This window comes from Phoca vitulina, unplaced genomic scaffold (assembly GCF_004348235.1).
Source record: "Phoca vitulina isolate PV1807 unplaced genomic scaffold, GSC_HSeal_1.0 scaffold2, whole genome shotgun sequence".
Taxonomy (NCBI): domain Eukaryota; kingdom Metazoa; phylum Chordata; class Mammalia; order Carnivora; family Phocidae; genus Phoca; species Phoca vitulina.
Window position 1 is genome coordinate 32,614,818 of NW_022589705.1, and position 26,460 is coordinate 32,641,277.

Genomic DNA, 26,460 nt, shown 5'->3' on the forward strand with positions numbered 1-26,460 from the left:
TTGATTTTTGTGTCAACTATGTATCCTGCTTCTTTGCTGAATTTGTTATTTAGTTCCAACAGGGTTTTTTTTGTGTGTGTGTGGAATCTTTAATTTTCTATATGTAAGATCAGTCATCTGTGAGGAGAATCATTTTACTTCTTTTCCAATTTAGATGCCTTTTACTTCTTTTTCTGCCTAATTGCTCTGGCTAGGACCTCCAGTACTATGTTGAATGGAAGTGATGAAAGCAGGCATCTTGCTTTGTTCCCGATCTTAGAAGAGAAGCTTCTAGTCTTACATCATCGGATATATTTGCTGTTTTTTTTTTTCATATATTGCTTTTATTATGTTGAGGTAGTTTCCTTCTCTTACTGGTTTTCTGAATGCTTTTATCGTGAAAGGGTGTTGAATTTTTTTATCAATTGAAACGATCATATGGGTTTTTTTCCTTCATTCTGTTAATGTGGTGTTTTATATTGGTCAATTTTCCTATGTTGAACAATCCTTGCAACCCAGGAATAAATTCCACTTGCTCTTGGTGTAGTAATCCCTTTAATATGCTGCTGAATTTGGTTTGCTGATATTTTGTTGAGCATTTTTGCACCAGTGTTCATAAGGGATATTGATCTATAGTTTTCTTTTCTTGTAGTACCTTTGTCTGCCATTGGTATTAGGGTAATGCTGGTCTCATAAAATGAATTATGGAGTGGCCCCTCATCTTCAATTTTTTGAAAAAAATTTGAGAAGGTCTGGTGTTAGTTCTTCTTAAAATTGTTGGTAGAATTCACCAGTGAAGTCATCAGCCCAGGGCTTTTTGTTGTTATTGTTGGGAGATTTTTGACTACTGGTTAAATCTCTCTACTAGCTAGAAGTCTATTCAGATTTTCTATTTGTTTTGTGGTTGAGTCTTGGTAGGTTTTGTGTTTCCAGGAACTTTTCCATTTCATCTAGGTCATTCAGTTTATTGGTATGTAGTTGCTCATTGCACTCTCTTATCATCCTTCTTGTTTCTGTAAAATCAGCAGAAATGTTCACACTTTCATTTTTGATCTTAATAATTTGAGTATTCTTTTTTCCTAGTTCACCTAGCTAAAGTTTTGTCAATTTTGTTGATCTTTTTGAAGAACCTACTTTTGGTTTTGTTAATTTTCTCTGTTGGTTTTCTATTTAATTTATCTCTGTTCTAATCTTCATAATTTCCTTCCTTCCACTAGCTTTGGGTTTAGTTTGTTCTTCTTTTTCTAATTCCTTAAGTTGTAAATTTAAGTTATTGATTTGAAATCTTTCTTGTCTTTTTTGTGTCTCTTCTTGCATCTTTGTAATAAGAGTCTGGCATGTGGTCTGAGTGTGGACAGCTTCCAGTGGGGCTTGGAGATCTCAGGTATGACTTTCAATTGAGTTTTGCTACATCAAAACTCACAAGTGTGCCAAGGTCCAGACAGCAGGGATGATGGTCCCAGACACAGGAATCAAGACACCTGACTTCAAGTTCTGGTGCTGCTGCTTCCTAGCTGTGTGACGTTGAGCAAGGTCAAGGCTCATTTTCCCCAATTATAAATTTATGAGATAATACTCTTTACCTTATAAGGGGTATAGTGAGGATACAATAAAATAGCTTTTGTCACAGTACAAAGTAAAGATATAAGGATAGTTATTATTTCTAGAACTATGAGCTTCCTAGAGGTAGGGAACTGTGCTTTTTTCTCCTTTTAGTAAATGAGTTCCATAGCAGCTATGATTGTGCTTAAATTACATATAGGGACCATGTATCTCTACCATCTAGCACATAATGGGCACTCAGGAAATGTCCACTGAATGAATGAACTAATTACTCTTACCTTGAATGGCAACTTGTGTGACCTTGCCAAATCATTCACCATCTGAATTTCTCAGCTCTGCCTCAGTAAGTGCTCCATGGCCAGGAATCCCTTCAGGGGTCTGTTCTTTTCACAGCCAGAGCCAGCCACAGCACTAATGTTGGCCATCACCATGGGAGAGGTCCCAGGATTTCACTGGATGCTATCCCACTGAGAGGACTGAGAAGAAGTAGGAGAAAAACAAGCAAAAGGAGGAGTGTCCGCTTGTCTCTGCATTTCTTCATCTGCTTCTTTTCATCCTTCTTGCTTCCCTAACACACACACACACACACACACACACACACACACACACACACACCTGTCTGCTCTCCTCCATGCAGAAAGACACACATGCACCTCCCAAGTATCACTCTAGGGCTGGAATCCAAAGTCTTCTCTTATCTGAAATTCACTGTGCACCTGCCACTTGGCAGAGGTTGCGAACAGCTCAGTGGGTATTTCTGTAGTCAGCACACACACACAATTGTCTTTTAATGCTCACTGACACTGGCCTAGGAATCTCAGTGGCTGCTACCACTGCTAGGCTTCTTGTTTTTAACTCATATCCACTAATAAAGTTTTCCTTATTGTTGTAACTGTTGGCAAAAGCAAAAGTCTGGGGAGATTGACTGCCTGAAAAGCTTCATTATGCTGCAAGAATATTTTGGATAGAATTTCAACAGCTCTTGACTGAGGAGGGTCAACTTCACTGTGCGGTTTTTATAGTCATCCCCCACCCCTCCCTCATTGGTTCTCAAACTCACGAAAACATTCAGGTCGGTTGTTGAGTATCTGAATCTTTCCAAGTAATTAGCAGGTAGAATTATCAGGTAGCGGGCATGTTTGCTTGTAATCTGTCAGTTGGGACTGCGGTGGGGGTGGTTGTCATCTTGAGTGGTCTCGCAACCACGTCTAAAGTGTCAACAGAGAGTTTCTTTCTGTCTTTTGTTCTCACTCCCAGGTTGTGAGTTCTCCATTTTGAATTCAGGCTCAAAGTAAGACAGATATTTGGAACATGTGAATTTCAAGGAAAAATTTTCCCCAGAAACCCAAAATATATAAAAGCATGTAGGTGTCATCCCTCTATCTGCATGACTTGGCTAGGTTATATCAACTTACATATTCAAGCCAGATACACAGTGTCTGATAAATGCAAGAGGAACATTCAGCTTTTTACCAAGCAGAAAAGTTACACTTTGACAACTGGGTTGGGGGCAGGGAGTGGTGCCGATGTGGGTCTTTTAATGCTCACTAACACTGGCCTAGTAATCTCAGTGGCTGCTACCACTGCTAGGCTTCTTGTTTTTAACTCATATCCATTCTCGCTTAGTTCCTTACTCAACTGCTTTCCAGTTCAAGATAGATTTGCCAAAGCAACAGAGCCTATACTGCATACAGAACGTGCCTAGATTTATAGAGCCCCGGTTCAGGAACACATTTTTCCATTAGCAGAGTTTGGTCTTGGCTCACTTAAGAGTTTTGTGACTGCTCTTGGGACCAGTCTTGGGGCAAGCTGCTGTGAGGTCCAGCTGACTGCTTCATTGTCATGAATGTCTTCCCTCTTTGAAGTCCCCTTGATTGGAGAAAATCATTCCATGTTTCATATTTAAAGACAGGATCCCATTTTCTTCCTTTCCTTCTTCCTTCTTTTTTTTCTTCTGACTCACATACAGAACCAAGATGTTGGGTTCCAGAAGCCCATATGCTAATTCACAGATGGCTTTTAGGAATGACTTTTTTTTTTTTTTTTTTGCCATTTGAATCATTTAGGTAATGTGCTTCATTTTCCAATACAGGATTAAAAAAAAAAAAAAACATTCTAAACAGACATCACTGTCATATGGTGCCTAACGATTTCTTCAGGTACTGCAATCAATGTAGTGCAGTAATGTTAGTGAGTGAGACACAAATTTTACTATAAGATTTTTCTTGGACTTGCTTTCTTAAAGATTTCATTTAAAGTTGAATTTTAAAATGCTGCTGATAAAACAGCTGGTATTCAGCATTCGATTTGAATTTATATCTAATCAAGATAAATAGATTCTCTTCCTAGGTAAAAGAAAAACTAGTATGGGGTGGGGGAGAAAAAAGAGTGATGTACTTGTAACCAATACATTCCATTAACAATTTTAAACTTTAAGTATCATCACTTTTTTATCAGGGAGGAAATACAAGAGCGTGCAGAGAAAAGTGTTTTCATGTGGCTTGTCATAGGCATTCAATAATCTATTTGGCTCTTGTAGGTCATCATACAAAGGACCAAACTTAAGAAAAAAAAAATACTGGCAACTTACCTCTATAACATTCAGATGATTAAAAACCCTATCTCCCCACCCCACCCCTTTTATTAAGCAGCCGTCAGCAAATACAAGGTGATCCCTGTAATGTTTGGTATCAAGAACAGAAAAAGTATTCGAAGCCTCACTGTGATATAAGTAAGCTTCATTGCCGAAGTCCCACTCTGATGGGGATTTCTGATAGATTCTGAGGCAACCTGACACATGTGTCATGATGTCCAATCCCTGTAAACACCCAGAGCTCTTGGAAAGTGGATGTTTTAAAAGAGCAAATTGGAAAACACATGTCTTTGTCCTGAGCTTTTTCCTTCAGGGTCCATGCTGCCCCCAAATCCCTCCTTCTGCAAACTGGTAGGAGATAGGCAAGATGTGAATCCAGGCATTTAAATAGGGCTAGGAGAACAGGAGCTAGGTGGAATTTCCCTGCAGCCGAAACAATAAAAATATGAACCTACCCAAGCTTTCCTTTCCCCAACTGAAACCCTGCAGCTCTACCATTTTAATAAGAAGGCCTCCTTCCACGGAACCGCACTGTGGCCACATGCCTGCCTACCTGAGTCAAGGAAATGCATTCTGGATTGGAGTCGGGGAGGGCCAGAGAATAAAAGTGGGGATATTCTCATAACGAAAGAAATAAGAGCTGCCCCCTAAAGATCCTCCCAAACCTGCTCGATGTTTCTGAGCTCTGGCCCACATTTCTGGATTGTATCAATCTGTTCTCAGAGTGCAGCGCAGCGCCAGATTCCGCGGAGGCCAGGAGGTGCTCTCATAGAGCCCCGCGACACCCTTGGAATTGCACACAGTTGTGAGGTCTGCTTCTCAGACATTTGGACAACTGCCACGGGGAAGGGAGGGAGGAAATTGGGCCAGTTTGCATTCTGTTACAGACCAGTCTTTTGGATGACAGAATTCTTTCCAATCAAAATGCCATGGATTACTCCCTGCTGTGAGCTAATAGGGTGCTAATTAGCATATTTCATTTATTTACTTAACTGGGATAGAAACCATTGGGCACGTGGCCCACTTAGAATGGTTTCCTGGGGAAGCCATGAACTGCTGTAAGTGCTACCTCCATGCATTAAGGAAATCAGTCCACAGAAGCACAACACCACGCTTCCCGCCCCCCTTGTCATTCTGTCCCTCGGGCCCCCCTCCCTCCTAACACGCACACAGAGCACAGATTGGGGCTTGAGTCTAATCTGCTCTGAATTCACTAAGAATCTGAAACAAGAACTAGAATCTCACAACCATGTCCAAAAGTTCTTCTCCGTGAATGCTTTTTGGCAACCACGTGGACCACTCTTAACTCTCTGCTGCGCCCATAATGACTCTTGAGCATCAGCAGAAGCTGAGGTCTCTACTAATCTCTTTATCATTCTCTCGGACGCAAAGCTAAACTCACAAGCGAGTGAAGATGGCTGCTGGCGTCCAGGGCCCTCTCTGGACTATTACTTGGAAAATCTTAAAGCACGTGTTCGCCATGTTTTCCTCCTACTTAGGAAGGACTCCCTTTATAGCTCTCATGCTGCCATAGAGTACTTCTACATTCCATGTCTGCCAGTCTCCCTAATGGTGTATTTTCAGTTTATTCAGGGGCAAGCCATGAACAATGCGCAATGAAAACAAAGTAGCCCAAACCCACTAAGCAAAGAGAGATGGATCCCAATCTCAAACGACTCCAAAAACAATCTCACACAGTAGGAGTGTGTCTCAGTAATTTGGTAGAAATAAGTATGCATAAAACACACATGTGGAAAGGTTTTGCGGTGTTTCTGCACAAACCTTTATTTACCAAGGACTCCGTTAATAGCACTATGAACCGCCCTATTGTCCAGGCCTAAAAATCTTGGAGTCATCATGAATGTTTCCTCTTTCCCTAATCAGTCACCGAGTCTTGTCATTTCTACTTCCTGACTGCTTCTCAGCCATGTCTTCTCTTCTGGGTTTCCATTGTCACTGCCTCGTTCAGGTTTAGGTCACCTGTCACCTAGACCCTTGCTCCGTGGACTGGAGCCTCAGCCTCACCTGGCGTTTGCTGGAAACTGAGAATGCAGTGACACCCTCAAGACCAGTAAAAATCCGAATTTGCATTTTAACAAGCCCCCTAGGTGATTTGTGTGCACATTACAATTTAAGGATCACGGAGCTAGACTACTAGGGCCTGCCCTATAGTGTGCTCCCGCCATCCACTTGCTTCTGTCAACATCTCCCCATTCCTTTCTTTATGGTACATAGATCTTCTGCTTCAAATTTTTCCATACCTCACTTCTATGTCAGGTTTTCTATACTCTCTCATGGTGGAAAATGTTTCTAGTTCATTCTAGGTGACCCCAGTCACTTCATGTTTTTCTTAGTCATTTCATATTGAAACTCAATTGGTCGTGATTTTGCCAGTCTTTACTTTTCACCTTACTTTTCCTGGCATCAACATTCCGAGGGAATGACATAGCTGGATGGCATCATCTAGAAATTAATCGGCCATTCAGTGGTGTCTGTCTGTGCTGGAGCAGGTCTCCAGGAATGATCATTGTTCCACGCTGGTGCTCACCGAGCAGCCAGATCCCCGTGTTTCTATACTGTCCCCGATTTTATGGTCTTTACTGCTTTCTCTTGTGGTACTTCTCTGTGACAACCAGGGAGTCACATTTGGGCCAGCTGGCTTTCTCTCTTTTTCAGTTAATTTATGAACCTATCTTGTGGGATTGGAAAGACTTCAGTGCTTTTTTTCAGAGTTGAGAGAGATGCAGTGGGGCTGCCCAGATCCTCTGTAATCTAGACACTTCCACAGCTGCCTCTATTATCCTCTAGTTTTGAGCCTGGGCACCTGAGGCTTTTTAATCTATTTTTCAGTTCTTCTTCTCACTTCTTCTGCCACCCAAAGTTTCACACTGTGCCTACTGGCATGCTTACCAACTGGAAGAGCAGATTTCTCCAGATGGTCAGTCTTTACAGAACACATCCTTCCCCTTTCACCTACATTGTGTAAGGCTCACAATCAATCAATCAATAATGATATTTTACCATATACTTACAAAATGTTTTGTGGATTATGAAGCTCTTTAAAATTCCCTACCCCCTCGCTCAACTCATTCAATTCACACAGGACCCCTGTGAGGTAGACAAACTAGATATCCCAGGATATCATCCCCAGATGGAGAAACCTTATTTCAGAGATATGAAATAACTTTTCTGGAATCACCTGATGCCTCAAAAGTGGAGTAAAAAATAACCTTGAGGAATTCTGACCCTGGACCTACCAGTATTCCTGGCAATATACCATATAGAAAACTAATTTCTGGTTCTCCCACTCAGCTCACAAGGTTTTTATGCAGATCGCTTAGATTCTCTGCATCCCTGCCAATCACATTGCAAAATGCTTATGAGAATGATACTCTCTGCCAGGTAATTATGATGTGCTGTGAGCACCCTGGGAGAGAGAAAAACTGTAGGTAGCATTTGCATTTCTCAATTTCTCATATTTTGTCTAGAAATTTCCTCCCACTTTTTTAACACATTTTATTTCACCTCTTAGATATTAGGCAACCTGTTGGGAGAGGACTCTTTCCATGCTTTCTTTTACATCTTCCTAGTAATTAGTGCAATATGGGGTAGACAGTTGGTACCTAATGAATGCATATCAAATTAATAAATAAAGAGAATCCTGCTCCTGTATTTGCTGAACCATATGAAAGGCTCTATAGCTCTGTGAATTTTGTGATATGTCTTGTTGCTTTATTCAAAAGTGTCTTAATTTTAATATCACAAGCTGTTTCTTAATTTAAACCACTGGCACTCAACTTCACAGTTCCAGCTGTATCTTGCCAGAGGGTAACATCAAGTGTTCTTGTTGAGGGCCACATCCTTCCAAATGAAACAGCTGAAAAGTTTCATGTATTTATTACTTGTGCATATACTATTTACTTATTTATTATATGCAACAATTTATTATGCTCTCATTTGGGAGCTTCTTAGTTCCGTTGTTAACACATAACTTAATTAATCAATGAGTTTACTTATTTCCTCACCGACTTACTTCAATCTTTCCCAGAGTGCTCCTTCTGGAATCTTACCTAATTTCTCAAGACCTGATTTGAAGTTTCTATCTCCATAAAGCTTTTTTGTTGGTCTCAAAAAATGTGGCTCTCTATTTTAAAGAAAAATTACTATATCCTAGCATTTATAAATCTTTACTATCTTTCTGACCAAGTTTGTGTGCTTTTAAGATCAGAAATGGTATGTTGCTTCTTTTCATGTCTTACAAAATGCCGTACATAATTGTCTAGTAACTATTTGAATTTGGTTACCTGAAGATATTCTAGGTTTTTGTTTTTGTTTTTTTTTTTTTGAACATGAGAAAGAGGTTATTTCTTGCAGGAAATATGGTAACTATCAATTGATATTTTAATCTTATAGCCTACTTCTCCTAAGATTTCAGTAACTGAGCTCTCCAAAAACATCAGTGAATATGCTCTTTGCAAGAAAATTACAGGAAGAAGGGAAAGAAGAGTCTCTGATTTTTTTTCCCTAGTGCCAGTCTGCTCTGGGCTTAAGTGATAGAAAGAATTTATGACTCACTCAAAGTTGTTGTTCACATATTAATACAATTATTTATATACCTTTCATTAATGTGTCAATGTCTGATATTCATTCTGCTCTTCTGAGAGTCTACCTACTTTCCAGAAAAAGAGTCATGGATCTTACAAACTGGTAAGGGATAGCCTGACTAAAGCCCCAAATCAAGAAAATGTTCCCTATAGAGAGAAAGTTACCTTTTAAACTAGACACTATCAGTTATGAAATACATAACTCTAGTGAGTATACTTAAAAATTAGATTGGGACTACATTTTCAGTGTTAGGGAACACATTGAAAACAGGTGAAACTATCTTCTATATATTATAGAAATAAGATAAGACATGTTTAGGGCAAACAGGAGGCAAAATATTATAGCTGTTGAGAGTACTGGACTAGTTTGAAGGTATAAATGGGCTGGGGTTTTCCTGATTTACTCAGAGTTAATATCTGATGAAAAGAGGTATGAAGTAGGAGTCATATTCCTGCAACTGGCGATCTGGGCTACACACTTTCCAAAGGATCAAGTATTTAAGCTGGCCAAGATATCTCAGTGTATCTTGGTGTTATAGACTGAATGTTTGTGTCCCCCAAATCTATATGTTGAACCCCCTTCCCCCCACCCCCCGCACACACACAGTATGTGATGGTATTTGAAGGTGGGACCTTTGAGAGGTAATTAGGATTAGATAAAATCATGAGGGTGGAGCCCCCCTGATTGGAATTAGTGCCCTTATAACAATCACGAAATCCTGCATTCCTCTGCTCTCTGCTGTGTGAGGATACCGTGAGAAGTCAGCAGTCTGTGACCCACAGAGGGCTCTCACTAGAACTTGACCATGCTGGCATCCTGATCTCAGACTTCCAGCCTCCAGAACTATGAGACATAAATTTCTACTGTCTGTCAACCAGCCAGTCTCTAGTGCTTTGTTATAGCTGCCTGAATGGACTAAGACACTAGCACTTCCTTCCTGAGTACTCCTGTTATTAAGTAGAATATGGTAAGCAGAATATGAGGGGGATGTCCAGGAAAAAAGAAATTGTGCTTGGAAGACCAAAAGCATTAGTGAAAAACCACATATATCCCTCCTCAGCTTCTTTCTGTGGCTTAGTGGTGCGTATGGGTTTAGGGAAAAGCCAGACTATCTCCCATGAAACATCCTATCCAAGAACTTCTGCTAAATGATGATCCCATTCCTCGGCTTACCCAAGGATTTCCTAAGGGTCATTCTAAGGACATGTTATTTCCTACTGTATGTAATTTGAGGAAAGGGAGGGGTCATATGACTGTAAGCTATAGTTACTATTAAAGGAGTGTTGTGGTTTGAGGAGTGTGGTGAGTTCTATAAGCCAAGGATGTGGCTGGGTTTGCTGTCTACAGGAAGTGGGCAGCAGAGTTATTCTTCAAGGATCCAACTTATAATAATTGATTGTTAGTCTTAGGATGGGTCCATTAAAACTTGGACAATTTTAAACAGTCCTCTTACGAGCTTTGAGAGCTTCTAAGAGCTGCAGTTGAATTTTCTGTAGCACGACAGGCCACAGAAGCTGGCAGTCTCTCCATTAAGCAAGGGTGGAAGTAGCAGGTTGGTGGAGATGAAATTTCTCTTGTAATCTTGTTTCCGATGTAGGGCTTTTATCCACTATTTTGAGGTACCTGATACTTGTGAAATGAAAAAGGAAAAGTGCTCAAAAAATGACGGACACTCCCCCATCAGCCGCTTCACCTGGAGGCACCTCTTATCCTTAGGCATCAATAGTTGGGGGTATGACTGAGTAGCAAAGTTTTTCTGTCTCTAGGTCATGATGGCTGATCTACTAGCTCCTAGAGCATTTAGCTTTTGGTAGCCTGATGTACTAGCTCCTAAAGGCCTTGATATCAAAGCTTGTGTTGTCTACATCTTTTAGGTTCCTGGACCACTGGGCAAGTGAAGAAGACTCCCCAGGGAAGTGGGCAGCATTTCCATCCCCCTGGGGTCCTGCCAGTGTATCATCGGCTATCTCCTGCTGGCCAGGCCACAAGATACATTGCTTAGTAATGCCACATGTCACTTGTCTGTGTGGCCAGAGAAAGGCCTCTTCCCTCTCTCTGTTTCCTCTGCCTCATGGAAGGACCAGGATCTGCGGCCTGCTACACACACACACACACACACACAGACACACACACACACACACTGCATACACTGCATTTGAACCGGGAACTTGGTATCAGAATGACTAAAGAGTTAAGGGCATTTAGTGGCTCAAGTCACTTAAAGTGAATAAATAGGATATGTTTTAAACAAGGCTGTATATTGTGCATCAGCCATTTCACCAAACTCCTGGTTTTGTTGTTGCTGTTTTCCAAACTTCCAGTGTTGGCTTTCGCCCAAGGCTGCTGAATCAAAGTGCTTTGAACAGCTCCTGAGGTACTGTGCCTTTTCTTCCACATCCAGCAGGAAGTGAAAATATTGCTCCTTTCCCGGAAGCCTTAGGAAACATCTTCTGTTGACTCATTGGTCCAGACTGGGTTATGTGCCCATCATTGAACCAATCACAATAGCCCGAGAGATGCGTTTCACTGGTAAGATTCGGTTAATTGGGGCCTTTATAAGTATTTAAACCACCAATTATTTTTGCTATTTTAAAATAAAATATATATTGATGCTCAAACGTACTCTTCGCTTTTAGAGTAGTTGAATTATTCTGAATTAGAATACAAAAGAAATCTTAGTTTTCTACGAATTCCATAAAATATTAGGTAAAGCATAAAAGACCAATTTGGTCAAATTATTTTGTAAAAAATATATTGTGGATGAAGTTGTTTGAGACTACATTCCCTGAGGATTCTGAAAAACACATTATCTTCAAATAGATGCCTGGTCTGCCAGATATGACCTATATGAAATCCTGCTTTGATCCAGGAGGATAAAACAAAGTCTCAGAGATCCTTCTGTCTCTACAATATGAGGAAAATACATAAGAAATATTCTGTATTCTTCCTACCACAAAACAAATAGTGAAGCCACACACTTGAAACATAATGTCTTAATCTTACAGGCTGCTATAACAAAATACTACAGACTGGGTAGCTTGTAAACAATAGACATTTATTTCTCACTGTTCTGGGAAGTCTAAGGTCGAGGCACCAACATGATCATGTTCTGCAAGGCCCTCTTCCTAGCTCATAGCCAATGCCTTCCTGCTGTGTCCCCACCTGGTGGAGGAGCTGGGGTTCTCTCCAGAGCCTCTTTTATAAAGCACCAGTCCCATTCCTGGAGGCTTCACCTGTATGACCTGAGTACTTCCCAAAGCTTCTACTTCCTAACACCATCATCTTTGGGAGTTAGGATTTTGACACATGAGTTTTGAGGGTACACATTCAGACCATAATAATGTATAGCTTTTCTTTTATTAGATGACTTGATACTATAGTCTAAGACAGTAGATAAAAGCAGGAGACAGGAATCCAGGTGCACTGACTTCTGATCTCTGCTCTGCTATGCACTTGCTGGGTTACTTTGGTTAAATCATGTCACCACTCTTAGCCTGTTTCTGTAGCTGTAGAATGTAGATAATAATACTTCTTTTTTTTTTTTCTACCTCATCAAGTTGCCATGAGGATCAAATACAATAGTCTAAAAGTGCTCTGAAAACTGTAAAGGGCTTTCTGAATAAGATATTCTTATTACTATCACTAGTAATTGACTTCTAAGTTTACCCCAAATAATTTATAGTGTTGGTCAAGTTACTTAACATCTTTTACTATCATTTTCTCCTTACGCAGATTGGTCTCTAATAGCTCTTCCCGCTCAGCTTTGGGGTCTTTTAATTCTTTCTTTCTTTCTTTCTTTCTTTTTTTTTCTGGTAGCTGTTGAATAATGCTTGCCCACTGGACAGAGTTAAGGAGGCATGGCTGGTTTACAATAGCCAGCTCTGGCCAGTAATACTGAAGGTCAACTACAACCACATCCCTGATGCAGTTTCTTGGAATTTTAATGATGGCAATTACAACCAATGTAGAGTATTTGTTTGGTGTCCTGAGTTGGTTTATTTTTCGCAGGCAGCCTTGGGTGTACCTAAGTTTATAGGTTAGTTTGTGGACATATTTACTGAGGAAGAATGTACACAACTCAGAGAACTGATGAGTAAGCCAAGGACATTTAATTTAGTGGAAATTTTGGGCACAGAATTCACAAGTCTTGATTTTTATGGGGCAGGATTTGCAGTTATTATATTTTTAGTTTTAAAGAAATAACGGAATTCATGTGAAAATGGCCTCCAAAGCTAATGTGGAAGGGTTGCCTTTGTTGGTGGGAGGTTTTAAACTATTTAGATGGGTAGGAAAATGAAAAAAACAGCTCAGAGATTTAGGACCTTTAAACCATGAATTCTTAGGTTCGGGTATGAAAGAAATGCTACATGAGAATCTTGCCTATGCATTCTTTCTAGACAGAGCTCTTATCTGTTGATGTTTTCAACTGTAAGTGTGGATTCCTTTGGCAGGGATGATGAGGTTGATGATGATCGCTACTCCCTCACAATACCAGCAAATGCTTGTTACTTGCTTGTTTTCCTCGGGGCCCTCATCTAAGTGCTTTACGTGTATTCTCTCAGTTGATCCTAACCGTAATTTCGTGTGATGGGTACTGTTATTATGTTCTCTTTGCACATGAGGAAAATGAGGCACAGGATGGTTAATTAACTTGCTCAAGAACACATAGCAAAGTAATGGGAAGAGCTGGGATTCAAACCTAGGTGACACTGAAAGCACACTTACCCAGGTGGACATATCACTAATGCCACCAACAGGAACAACTAACTCTACTGATGTTTTTACAATTCTAGGCATGTCACTTGTTAACTTACTTGATCCTCCTTACAACCCTATGCAGTAGGTACCATCACCATTACTGGTGATCTTATAGATGGGGAAACTAACGGCCAGAGAGGGTGAGCTCCAGAGTTTGCACCATTGCTATCAGACTATAACAAAATAATACAAAACAGTGATGGAAAACAACTTCAAAATAATAGCAACAAGTACTTGTTGAGAGATTTTTACAAGCCAGCTATAAAATGCTTTGTTAGCATTATATGATATTAAGTGTGAATAGTTTTTTTTTTTTTAAGTAGGCTCCACACCCATCATGGGGCTTGAACTCATGACCGTTGAGTCTTTGAGTTGAGACCAAGAGCATCCAAGTCAGATGCTCAACCGACTAATCCACCGAGGCACCCCAGGTGAGAATAGTTTTTAATCCCCATTTACACAGGATAAAATTGAGACTAAAAAAAATTAAGACACTTACCCATAATCTCATAATCTCATAATTTTGCAACCTGGGAATCAAGATTTTGGAGACTGACCCCAAAGCCCATAATCTGAACAGTATTTTGAACCATGTTCGGTTCTGAATTTGGGTAGGGCATTATGAAATGTTGGTTATGACCATGACATTTGTTCATTTATTCAGGCAACAAATATTTATCAGGCACCTATGTATTATGTACCATGTGGTATGTCCCCATGGCTTCTATGTGGCTTATAAAATAGTGCACAATATTTCTTCAACCACAGAAAGCCTCCAGAAGGATGAAGAAATGGTGGCAAAGATGTTTAATCAAATGCAAACATAGATCATTCTAAGGCTTGATCCCAGAAAATATTTAAATTAATTTATTTCATTTTAAAACAAAATATTTAAGTTAAGCAGCAGCAAAAAACTCACAAAAATACAAATAAAAACTGATCAGGGTACCTTAAGTTCAAATCCTTCCATAAAGAGTCCCCCTTACCCCGTTATTGCAATAACTAAGTCACTAAAAATCAAATGAAATTACCTAGTGCAGCGTTTTGAAAGCAAGTGGAAAGACTATACTTTCAGGGGTCGTTTCTATAGTTTGTTACTAGAGGAGTTTCTCCGAACATGTGGAGTACCTGAAAGCAAGTGGAATGGGTTTTCCCACCATCTTGCTTGCAAAGTGAGTGCTATTTGGATAAGGCCTTGGTCTTTGTGATGAGAAACTTGGTGGGAGCCATGAGTGATAACAATGATAGAGCCAGTCACTTTATGACTAGGAGAGGTCACGGTATCTTAGCCAAAGGGCCTTTGGGTGATCGACCTTATCCTCCCTCTCCTGCTGACCTTATATTTACTTCTGATGTTTTCTACCTGTCTGAATGCCCTGGATTTTTCATTTCAAGGAAACTCATTTCTTGGCAGGTGTTTTTCCATTTAGTCTGGAGGAGTAAGTTTAATTGTTTTTTCTTCTGAGTTTTAAGAACAGAAGTATTTCCTAAATGTGCATTAGGTGTGAATATACAGGTTTGATAAAACTTTTGTTAACTAACCAGCTGGCTGAGATAGGGCTACCTGGCTGAGGGTGTGGCTCTATCTACCTTCCTCTCAATCTCAGAAAATGTGCCATTTTCACAGTACAATAGTGTTTTCTAAAGAGTAGGTGTTCAATATATGCTTGCTGATTTGGAATTTAAAATTTTTAATTGGCATATAATTAACATACAATGAAGTCCACACCGTCTTTGGGGTGATCCATGGTGGACGTTTTGAGGGCAGTTGACCCGCAGCCTGCATGCCCCGGACCGCCTCCTGTGGAAGCCTGAGCTGGCCGTGGATCTTTCTCCCTCTGTCTCATAACCGTGTCCACCAACGAGAATGCTAATTCACTAGCTGCCCACCTTAACAGATGCAAGAACAAGGGGAAAGACAGTACAGAAATGAGGCAGCGCCGAATAGAAGTTAATGTGGAGCTGAGGAAAGCTAAGAAGGATGACCAGATGCTGAAAAGGAGAAACGTGAGCTCGTTTCCTGATGATGCTACCTCTTCACTACAGGAAACCGCAACAACCAGGACACTGTAAATTGGTCTGTTGATGACATTGTCAAAGGCATAAATAGCAACAATTTGGAAAACCAGCTCCAGGCTACTCAAGCTGCTAGGAAACTGCTTTCTAGGGAAAAACAGCCCCCCATAGACAACAAAATCCAGGCTGGTTTGATTCCAAAATTTGTGTCCTTCTTGGGCAGAACTGATCGTAGTCCCATTCAGTTTGAATCTGCTTGGGCTCTCACTAACATTGCTTTTGGGACATCAGAACAGACCGAGGCTGTGGTAGATGGAGGTGCTATCCCAGCATTCATTTCTCTTTTGGCATCTTCCCAAGCTCACATCAGTGAACAAGCTGTATGGGCTCTAGGAAACATTGCAGGTGATGGTTCAGTTTTTCGAGACTTGGTTATCAAGTATGGTGCAGTTGACCCGCTATTGGCTCTCCTTGCAGTTCCTCATATGTCATCTTTAGCATGTGGTTACTTACGTAACCTTACTTGGACACTTTCAAACCTTTGTCGCAACAAGAATCCTGCACCCCCATTAGATGCTGTTGAGCAGATTCTTCCTACCTTAGTTCGTCTCCTGCATCATGATGATCCAGAAGTATTGGCAGATACCTGCTGGGCCATTTCCTACCTTACTGATGGTCCAAATGAACGGATTGAAATGGTTGTGAAAACAGGAGTTGTGCCCCAGCTTGTGAAGCTTCTAGGAGCTACTGAATTGCCCATTGTGACTCCTGCGCTAAGAGCCATAGGAAATATTGTCACTGGGACAGATGAACAGACTCAGGTTGTAATAGATGCAGGAGCACTTGCTGTTTTTCCCAGCCTCCTAACGAACCCCAAAACTAATATTCAGAAGGAAGCTACGTGGACAATGTCAAACATCACAGCTGGTCGCCAGGACCAGATACAGCAAGTTGTGAATCATGGGTTAGTCCCATTCCTCGTTGGTGTTCTCTCTAAGGCAGACTTTAAGACACAAAAGGAAGCTGTGTGAGCTGTGACCAACTATACACGTGGTGGAACAGTTGAACAGAGTGTATACCTCATTCATTGTGGCATAATAGAACCATTGATGAACCTCTTAACTGCAAAAGATACCAAAATTATTCTGTTTATTCTGGATGCCATTTCAAACATCTTTCAGGCTGCTGAGAAACTAGGTGAAACTGAGAAACTTAGTATAATGATTGAAGAATGTGGAGGTTTGGACAAAATTGAAGCTCTACAAAACCATGAAAATGAGTCTGTGTACAAAGCTTCATTAAACTTGATTGAGAAGTATTTCTCTGTAGAGGAAGAGGAAGATCAGAATGTTGTGCCAGAAACTACCTCTGAAGGCTATATGTTCCAAGTTCAGGATGGCACTCCCGGGACCTTTAACTTTTAGATTGTACAGCCGAGGCAGAAAGTTGTTGGTTGTGTACTCTGTTTGGTAGAAGTTTGTCTTACTGTTTCTCTACTAAGAACTCTTTTTAAATGTGTTTTGTTATTGTAGCACTTTTTACAACGAAACTCTACTTGACCAGTTCCAAGCTGTCCAACCTGTATGAAGCGCCTCCTCTCAGTGCGTTTCTTATTTCTATGTGGAATCTCCTCTCTTGCAGTGTCCTGTAAATAAAGATTCAATTCCACTCTTTTCTTTAAAAAAAAAAAATACAATGAAGTGCACACATCTCAGTTATGCATTTGATGAGTTCTGACAATTCTTCCGAACCTATAAGCGCTGCTCCCCCCAAAACAGAACATTTTCACCACCCTGAAAGTTTGCTCAGGTCTCTTCATCAAGTCCCAGCCCATGTTTGAATTCAACTACTTCCTACTTCCATTGCCAATTATTAGAATTCAGACCAACGAAAACATGCAGTATATTTCTGCATCGGGATTGTTTTCCTCATCTTAATGTTTTTGAGATTCATTCGTGTTGTTGCTTGAATTTGTACTTCACTATTTTATTACTGAGTAGCATTCTGTTCTAGGAATATAATGCAATTTGTTTACCCATTGTTTTACTGATGGGTAGTAAACAGATGTTTCCAGGTTTTGACATTTTGACAGTCTAGTACAATGGTTTGTGTGGATAATTTTTATTTCCTCTTGGCAAGAACCTAGGATGGAATTCCAGGTTTGTAGGATGAATGTATATTTAACTTTACAGGAAATTGCCACACTGTTCTTCAAAGCGGTTATGCCATTATACATGTCCACCATTGTGAGAGTTCCAGTCGCTCCACATCCTCACCCATATTTGGCATTTTTAATATTTTAAATTTTCTTCATTATGGTGGGTGTGAAGTGGTATCGTATTGTGGATTTAATTTGCATTTTCCTGATATTGAACACTGAATGGTGCTTTTGACCATTTGTTTATATTCTTTAGTAAAGTGTCCCAGTCTTTTGCTCTTTTAAAATTTAGTAGTCTTTTTTCTTAAAAATTTTATTTATTTATTTGAGAGAGAGAGACAGATAGTGAGAGAGAGAGACAGAGCACGAGCAGGGAGGAGAGGGAGAAGCAGGCTCCCCACTGAGCAGGGAGCCCGACAGGGGACTCGATCCCAGGACCCTGGGATCATGACCTGAACCGAAGGCAGATGCTTAACCGACTGAGCCACCCAGGTGCTCAAATTTAGTTGTCCTTTTATTCTTGATTTGTAAGACTTGTTTATGTATGCTTTATATATGTATATATTTACATGGCCTTTAAATATACATACAATATACATACATGTTTTCAAGATTTTTTTCCCAGTTTGTGGTTTGCCTATTCTTTTGCTTGATGGTGTCTTTTGATAGGCAGAAAAACGTCACTTTGATGAAGTTGAATTTATCAAATTTTTCTTTTTTGGTTATTGCTTTTTGTGTCCTGTCCAAGATTTCTTTGCCTAGCTCAAGGTTGCAAAAACATGCTCTTGTGTCTATGTTTTCTTTTAGAAGCTTCATGGTTCTGGGTTTTTTTGTTTGTTTATTGAAGTCTATGATCCATTTAGAAATAACTTTTGTGTGTGGAGTGAAATGGGGACTCAGGTTTGTTATTAGTTTTTCACATAGCTATCTGGTTGTTCCAGCACCATTTTTTAAAAAAATTTCTTTTCCCCATTAACTTGGTACTGTGGTGAAAAATCGATTGACCTTCTATATGAGGGTCTATTTCTTGACTGATTTTTCCATTGATTTAATATCCTATGCTAGTAGCACAGTGTCTTGATTATTGTGGTTCATAATAATTCTTGGACTCGGGTAATACAGGTCCTCTAGCTTATTCTTCTTTTCAAGATACATTTTGCTATTCTAGATCTATCGTATTCCACCTAAGGTTTAGAATTAACTTGTCAATTGCTTCAAAAAAGCTTGCTGGAATTTTGATAGGGATTGCATTGGGTAGACGATATAGGTAAACATGGGAAGAATGGACATAGAAACACTATTGAGTCTTCCAATCCATGAATATGATGTATCTCTCCATCTATGTACATCTTTATTAACTTTTCTCAGCTCTGTTTTATAGTATTTGGTATAGCATTTTTGCACATTTTCATTAAATTTTTTCCTAGGTATTTGATATTTTTTGGTAGTATTGTATATTGCATTTTTTTAAATTTCATGCTCCAATTGTTCATTGCTAGTATATAGAAATGACATTGATTTTTAATATTGACCTTGTATTCTGTAACCTTACTAAATTCACTTATCAGTTGTCATTCTTTGTGGATTCCATGGGGTTCTATATGTACACGATCATATTGTCTATGACTAATTCCAGTTTTACTATTTTTTTCAATAGTTACATCTTTAATGTATTTGTCTTCCTTTATTGCACTAGTTAGAGCTTCTAATGTACTGTTAAAAAGAAATAGTGAGAACAGTCATATTTCCCTTGTCTTCAATCTTAACATTCAACCATTAAATAATGACGTTAGCTACAGGTTTTTCTTACATACCTTTATCAGGGTGAGGAAATTCCCTTTTATTCTTAGCTTGCTGAGAGTTTTTATCATAGATGGGCATTGCCAATTTTTTTTTCCTGCTTCTATTTAGATGATCTTCCCTCTCCCCCCCATTTCTTCTGCTGTGAATTACATTGATTGATTTTCAAATGTTGACCCTGCCCATGCCGTCTCCATTCCTGGAATAAACTCATTTGGTCATGGTGTGTTTTCTCTTTTATATATTTCTGGATTTAATTTGCTTATATTTTGTTAAAGATTTTTATATCCATCTTCAGGAAATGTATTTGTCTGTAATTTTCTTCTCTTGTAAAAACTTTGTTAGATCTTGATTTCAAGGTTATACTGGCCTCGTAAAATCCTCTTCTGTATGCTGAAATACGTTTTTGTAGGATTAGTATTATTTCTTCCTTAGTTGTTTGATAGGATTCACCACTGAAGTCTTCTGGCCCTGAAATTTTGAAGTGAGAACATTATTGCACATTCAATAAAAAATGAGTTTTGTATTTATCTATTGCAGGGATGGCTTTCTAAGGGATGGAACAGGACATACTGGGCATGTCTCTGCTTCCCCTGCCCTGTGCTGCCTCCAGGGAGAATTTTAACACCCCCTACATCCCCCAGGTACCCTGACTCCGACTGACCCCCGTCCCCCTCATGAACTGTTTTCATCCCCCTCCATACTGGAGAAGTCACCCTGTGGCCTGAGGAAATGGATTGATCACACTAAGAAAGGACAGTTTTCACTGTTAGAACAGGGACAGGTGAGGGGCACCTGGGTGGCTCAGTTGGTTAAGCATTGGGGACTCTTGGTTTCAGCTCAGGTGGTCATCTCAGGATTGTGAGATCGAGCCCCATGTTGGGCTTTGCACTCAGCATGGCGTCTGCTTGAGATTCTCTCTCCCTCTCCCTCTGCCCCTCCTGCTCTTTCTCTCTCGCTGAAATAAATAAATCTTTAAAAATAAATAAATAAATAAATAAATAAATAAATAAATAAATAAAATGAACAGGGACAGGTGGGTAAAGGTGGCAGGTGTGACAGGTATGAGGAAGCTTGGGAACAATGTCCCCTCATTCTCATCAAGGCCTGTCCTCCAGGTATAACTAATTACCACAAACTTAGCAGCTTAAAAACATCAGATATTTATTACCTCACACTTTGTGAGAGCCAGAGAGGTAGGCATGGCTTAGCTGAGTTCTCTCCCTCAGAGTTTCTCACAAGGGTGCAATTGAGGGGTTGGATAGGACTGAGGTCTCATCTGTGGCTCAAGTGGAGAAAGATCTGCTTCCAAGCTTATCTGGGTGTTGATGGGATTTAGTTCATTTCACGAAATTGGGGCCTCGATTCCCTGCAGGCTGTTGGTTGGAGGCTCCTCTCAGTTTCTTGTCATGTGAACCTCTCTACCTGGCAATTTCACTAAGCCGGGAAAGGAGAATGTCCGTAGAGAGTCCGCTAGCACAATAGGAGTCATGGTCTTATGTAACATAATCATGGAAGTGACATCCCCCCTACTTTGCCTTACATTATTATTAGAAGCAAGTCAGGTCCCACCCACTCTGAAGGGAAGGGAATTACACAAGGGCATGAATACTAGGAGGTGGGGACAATTGTTAGGGAATTATTAGAATCTGCCCACTACATATGGGGCCGTTTCAGATTTTCCATTTATTCCTCTATCAGTTTTGTTAAGTTGTGTTTTTCAAGCAATTTTTCATTCCATCTAAACTGTCAAATTTATTGGCATAGGGTTATTCATAGTATCCTCCTATCTTTTTAAATATTTGTCAAGTGATATCCTGTTTTTATTCTTGCTATTAACTATCTGCATTTTCTCTCATTTCTTTTCTTGATCACTCTTACGAAGGGTTTATCAATATAATAAATCCTTCCAAGGAACCAACTTTTCACTTTGTTGATTTTTCTCTAGGTTTTACCCGTTTTCTTGTTCACTGATTTCCTAACTTATTGTATTGTTTTCTCTTTACTTTCATTTTTGTTTTTTTTCTATTTACTTTTGGTTTAATATGATCTTCTTTTTCTAGCTTCTTTAACTAGAAGCTTAGATCACTGATTTTTAACTATTTTTTAATTTTTTAATAGATAAACAAAATTTTCAAGACAATGTGACCGTGTGAATACGTTCCTAGGGCTCTCTGCAGGGCTTTGGAAAGGGCCTATGATTGAGAAGCTGAAGCTTCCTGAGGCTCGTAATAATCCACCTCTTCTATTACTGCCTTTCATTTATTTTGAGATGCACATCCCCACCCCCACCCCCCACGTTTTAACATCTGTGGCAATGGAATATGTGTTATAAACTGAGGCACCTTGTGACTGCTGTCATCCAGGCAGAAGTCACAGCACAGTCATTGTTGCCTACGTGTGTGATGACCTTGGGGACGGCTGGCGTTTCGCACCGTCATCATTTCGGCTGAGCTGTATGCAGTTTTGGTACCTACGTTGAGTTTCAGCGGTGAACACTGTAAAAATGATTACGTTATGATTCAGCACTGAAACCAAAAGATAGCGTGTGTTCAGAAAAGCAGGAAAAGCCAGTAAAATGTAGTGTTAGTGAAGCAAATGTTGTAGGAGGACTGCTCATAATTTGGACATTTTCCTGTAAAGCAACAGCCAATTCATTTCATTGTATTTTCCCTTTTATGTATGCATAATAGTAATATTGGAGAAAAGCTATGTCTAACTTGTAACTAAAACAAAATTTTAAGTGATAAAAAGGCAGTGAGCCATGGTTTAATTGGTAGTATTTTCTTTTGTCTGATGTGTCTTACAGTGGATGGTGACTCCAATTGATGAAATTTTAGGTAGCTCATTTAATTCCTACACAAATGCCCATGAAGTGACCAACTATTATCCATTTTTAGAGGTGAGTAAATTGAAGCTCGGGGCGTTAACTTGTTCAAGGTCACAGCTAGTAGGTGGCAGATTGGGATTAGAGCGTCGGAGTGTGGGGTTTAGGTCTACGCTCTTCACCACACATTATATTGCCTTGGTACATGAGGGAAAGGGAGGAGCAGTTTCTCTTTTGCGATTCTCATCAATTAAAAATATTAGAGTTTCCAGGCAACTATGGCCTTGTCCCTCTCCTACTGAGAACTCTTCATTAGTTCACCACCACCCATGGATAAAACCTAAACTTCTGATTCAAAGCCTTCCCTGATCTAGCCTCAGCCAACTCTTGCCTGACTCATTCTCTCTAGCCACACAGAACTATTGCTTCATGTGTCCATACCCAGCGCATTTCTCATCCTAGCCTAACATTTAATTGATCTTCCTTTTACTCAAAAGCCTTTAGCTAGTTTTTGCTTATCTGAAGTTATTCATGTTAACCCCTTTGTAAAAAAGAGTTGATCCAGGAGGCCTAACGGCTCTCATTTGAAAGGCCTGGTGACAAGGATGTCCCTGGCTTGCATCTGGAAATGTGGATTTCGGGAGGGTTCCAACCATTCTGGGAGCTGATAACTATGCAAATAATATGGTTTGTGCTGAACACCTGTTTTCCTTCTGAGAGTCTGGAATGTTGGTACGTTCTAGATAAAGGATGCCTCCATGACTATCCCCGAGTAAAAATCCTGGGTTCTATGTCTCCAACAAGCTTCCCTGGTTGGCAATATTTCTCACATGTTGTCACAACTCTGCTGAGAGAATTAAGTGGATCCCGTGTGACTCGGTTGGGAGAAGACTCTTGGAAGCTTATTTGTGGTTTCCCCTGGACCGCCATGCACATTTTCCCCTTGCCAATTTCTCTTTGTATCCTTTCATTGTAAGAAATCATAGCTGTGAGTATATGCTGAGTCCATATGTCCTCCTAGAGAACCATAAAACCTGAGGGTAGCCTTGGGGACCCCAATGCAACCCTTCTGCTTGAAATCCCTGCCCATGCCTGTCCCCTTCCCTCTTTAGCTGGATAAGCTGCTTCTGAATCTCTCCCACACCTTTCTGCTGTATTTTGTATTCCTCCTTGGAACTACTGTAGTATCCTGTGGCTGTCTCTATTATTATACTTATCATATCATTTTATAACTATAGGGACATTGTCTCACAGTCCTTTGGGGTTCTTGAGAGCACAAACCGTGTTATATTCATCTTTGTATCTGTGCACCTGTCACACAGTGGTGGTTGATTAATATTTCTTGAATAAATGAATGCAGTGGCCAATCTGGGATGTCTTCTGGCTGTAGGTAGCGTCCGTAATAAAAGTAATTGAGACAGAAATTTGGAATTGCGCTTTGAGAATATTTTTTTCTTTTTGTACATCCTTGCCTACAGAGTTAGTTATTCAATTGCTTCCTCATTCAATAGACACTTAGAAAACACTTATGTGTCTTTTATGTTAGATGGGGTTTAGGGTATTTAAAAAGAAAGGAAAAAGATAAGAGGTCTGAGTTGATGTTACGAAAATTAGGAGAATTCAATGGAGACCACAGCTTTGTCACTCTGCAAAATGGTGCTAAGGATACCTGTTCTAAATCCACAGTCATGACAAGAAAGAAAATAGCCTAGGGTCATACTTTGAGAGAAGGTACAAGGCGATTCCAAGTATTTATCAGTAACTTGTGCTGCATTAGTTCCAAAGAAAATACATCTGTCTTCTTGCATGGATTACTCATTGGCTGGAAACTTATACTCTTGTTCTGGGACAATTCATTTCTTGATTCCTTCATAAAGATGGTATTTAGATTTATTTTTTCCTTCATTCATTGTTTGCTAATGCCTTACTTTTCCCTCCCACAGTTATATAATCACCTTGCTATTTTTAATACTGCTTTTCCGACAAAGCCAAGTCTAAGCTTTAACAGATACATTTTCATATCTTGGAAGTTGCCCCAATGATTCACTCTGCTATGAACTGAATATATTATACATTTTTTGATTGTTCTTACTCTTAAAAAGGATATTGGGTTTCCTGCGATGTGATTTTTCAAGTTAAAATTAGAACTAGGAAAAGATACCCTCCTTTTGGGGGCTGGGGGGGCCTGTGTAGCCAGGAGTGGAAGTGGTTGGTAACTCAGGATAGAAATAGTGAGAGCTAAGCTCAGCCGACATTGTAATTACATCTTGTGTTTTCCAATCACAATATGGATGAATATGTGGAAAAGCCCAGTGTGGAATTCATCAATTTCTGCATCGTTCAGTTCATTAGGACTTAAACTGATCGCAGTCTGTTCAAAACACCCCTTGTATGTACTCTCCCCGGATGTTAATGACTGTTATCCGGTCAAGGAGAAAATAGTGCTTGGGACCCTGCTTTTGTCCACGTGAGGCTCATAGAATTAAAGCCGTCTAGATAAGTGTTTTGTCCTTCTCTTCATTTTGGCTTCTACACCACTGTTGCTTAAATCATATACAATTAAAAAAATTATGACACATGATGCATGGGAATATCATGGATTATTGTTTTAATACAAGGAAAAGCAGGTATTTCATAACAGAAAGTCCAAATTGCGGCCGAATAATTCAGACGTAAACTTGTAGAAACTCCTGAGAAAATATTTTTAAAAAACATTAGTTGAATTTTGGTATTGCTCAAGCCTTATTTAATTTTTACCAAGATAAAAATTTTATGTCTAAGTCAAGTCTATCATTTATACGACACAGGAAAAAATCCACAGAGGCTAAATAATAAAATTGTAGTTGGCAAAGAATCGACAGCCTCACTCCCAAATGTTGCTCTCGCGCTCTGTCCTTCTCCCTCTCTCGCTGAAATATACCATAGAAGCTTTAAATGATCTGGTTTCTAATCAGACGCTTTTTCACCTCTTTAAAAATACAAAGTCAGCGACTTCTGGTGATGTTTGATTTTAAATTTTGACATCGTTTAGGGTTTTCATTTTTTCACTGGATCCATGCACTGGCCCACATTTTAGTTTTGTGATTCTATTTACAGCTATTGAAAGATACCTGAGTGGTATAGCTTAGTATAATCCTTCTCAGAGATATTTCTTCTGATAGAGTTTTCACTGCTTACCTTTGTACTCTTTCATAAATCCTGTCTTCAAGATGTTTCCTTTATAAAAGAAACAACTTCCTAAAATTCTGATATGGCAACATAAAATTACAGTTTTACATCAGAACGAGAACTGAGCCAGACTTACAAATTGAATGGTGAAGCGAATACAGCATAATAGCCGAGGGATGCCATCAGGCTGCTTCCTTACTTCTACGGCTTCTTTTCACGTTGTTATTGCTCAACTCGGTCAAGAAGCAGGAACAAAGCCCTATTGTATTAGCATAGTTCCTCTCCTGCAGGAAAACAGCTAAACGTTCAACATCTCAGTGCGAAAATAACTATTGGAAGAACAAAAGAATCAAAATGAGAATCTCTAACTCATACTTGAAGAAATATTTTAGCAACGAAGTTTAAGCTGCACTATTAGTAGGAAGCCGATTTCCTTCTGGCCCTACACACTGGTCTGTGAATTAGAAGAGATAAAGACTATTCTAATTCTTATTGCCCCCCTGCCCCAAGATTTCTCATCCCCGCCTTTACATTTCTGATTTCTTATCAGAATTCCAGCCCTCTGAGGCAGGCAGACTGTGGGCACTGACAGCTCTGGGAAACTGAGCAGCGTCTGAACACACAATGATTGATCTTTGCTCTAATTGAGGTAGCTTGGAAGGAAAAGTTACCGTATGCGAAAGATGACTTATTTTCAAACAACAACCCAAATAGTCATATTTTCGAGAACACTCGGGCTTGGTAATCATCATTTTTCTACGATTGCGATCTATTCGTAAGTGTTGAAAAAAAAAAGACAGCTTTGGCAAAAGACTAATTGAAATGTAAAGATATGCGTCTGTTATTAGGTTAGTCAAATTATTATTTTTCACCGCTTGTTTTATTAACATACATCTTAGGTTACATGTTGCTTTAATCTTCTTTATTAAGACTAGCTGAAAGGTCCTGTCATAATTTGTCATTTCAATGCCTCAGGTTCCATGTTTTGTTCTG

At 39.7% G+C, this 26,460-nt stretch overlaps 2 pseudogenes; both read left to right on the top strand.

Annotated features, from left to right (window-relative positions):
- The window catches only part of LOC116626540, a 35,873-nt pseudogene extending 18,935 nt beyond the window's left edge, over positions 1-16,938 (top strand).
- Positions 14,558-14,664, top strand: LOC116627272 (annotated as a pseudogene).
- Positions 16,939-26,460: the final 9,522 nt, after the last annotated feature.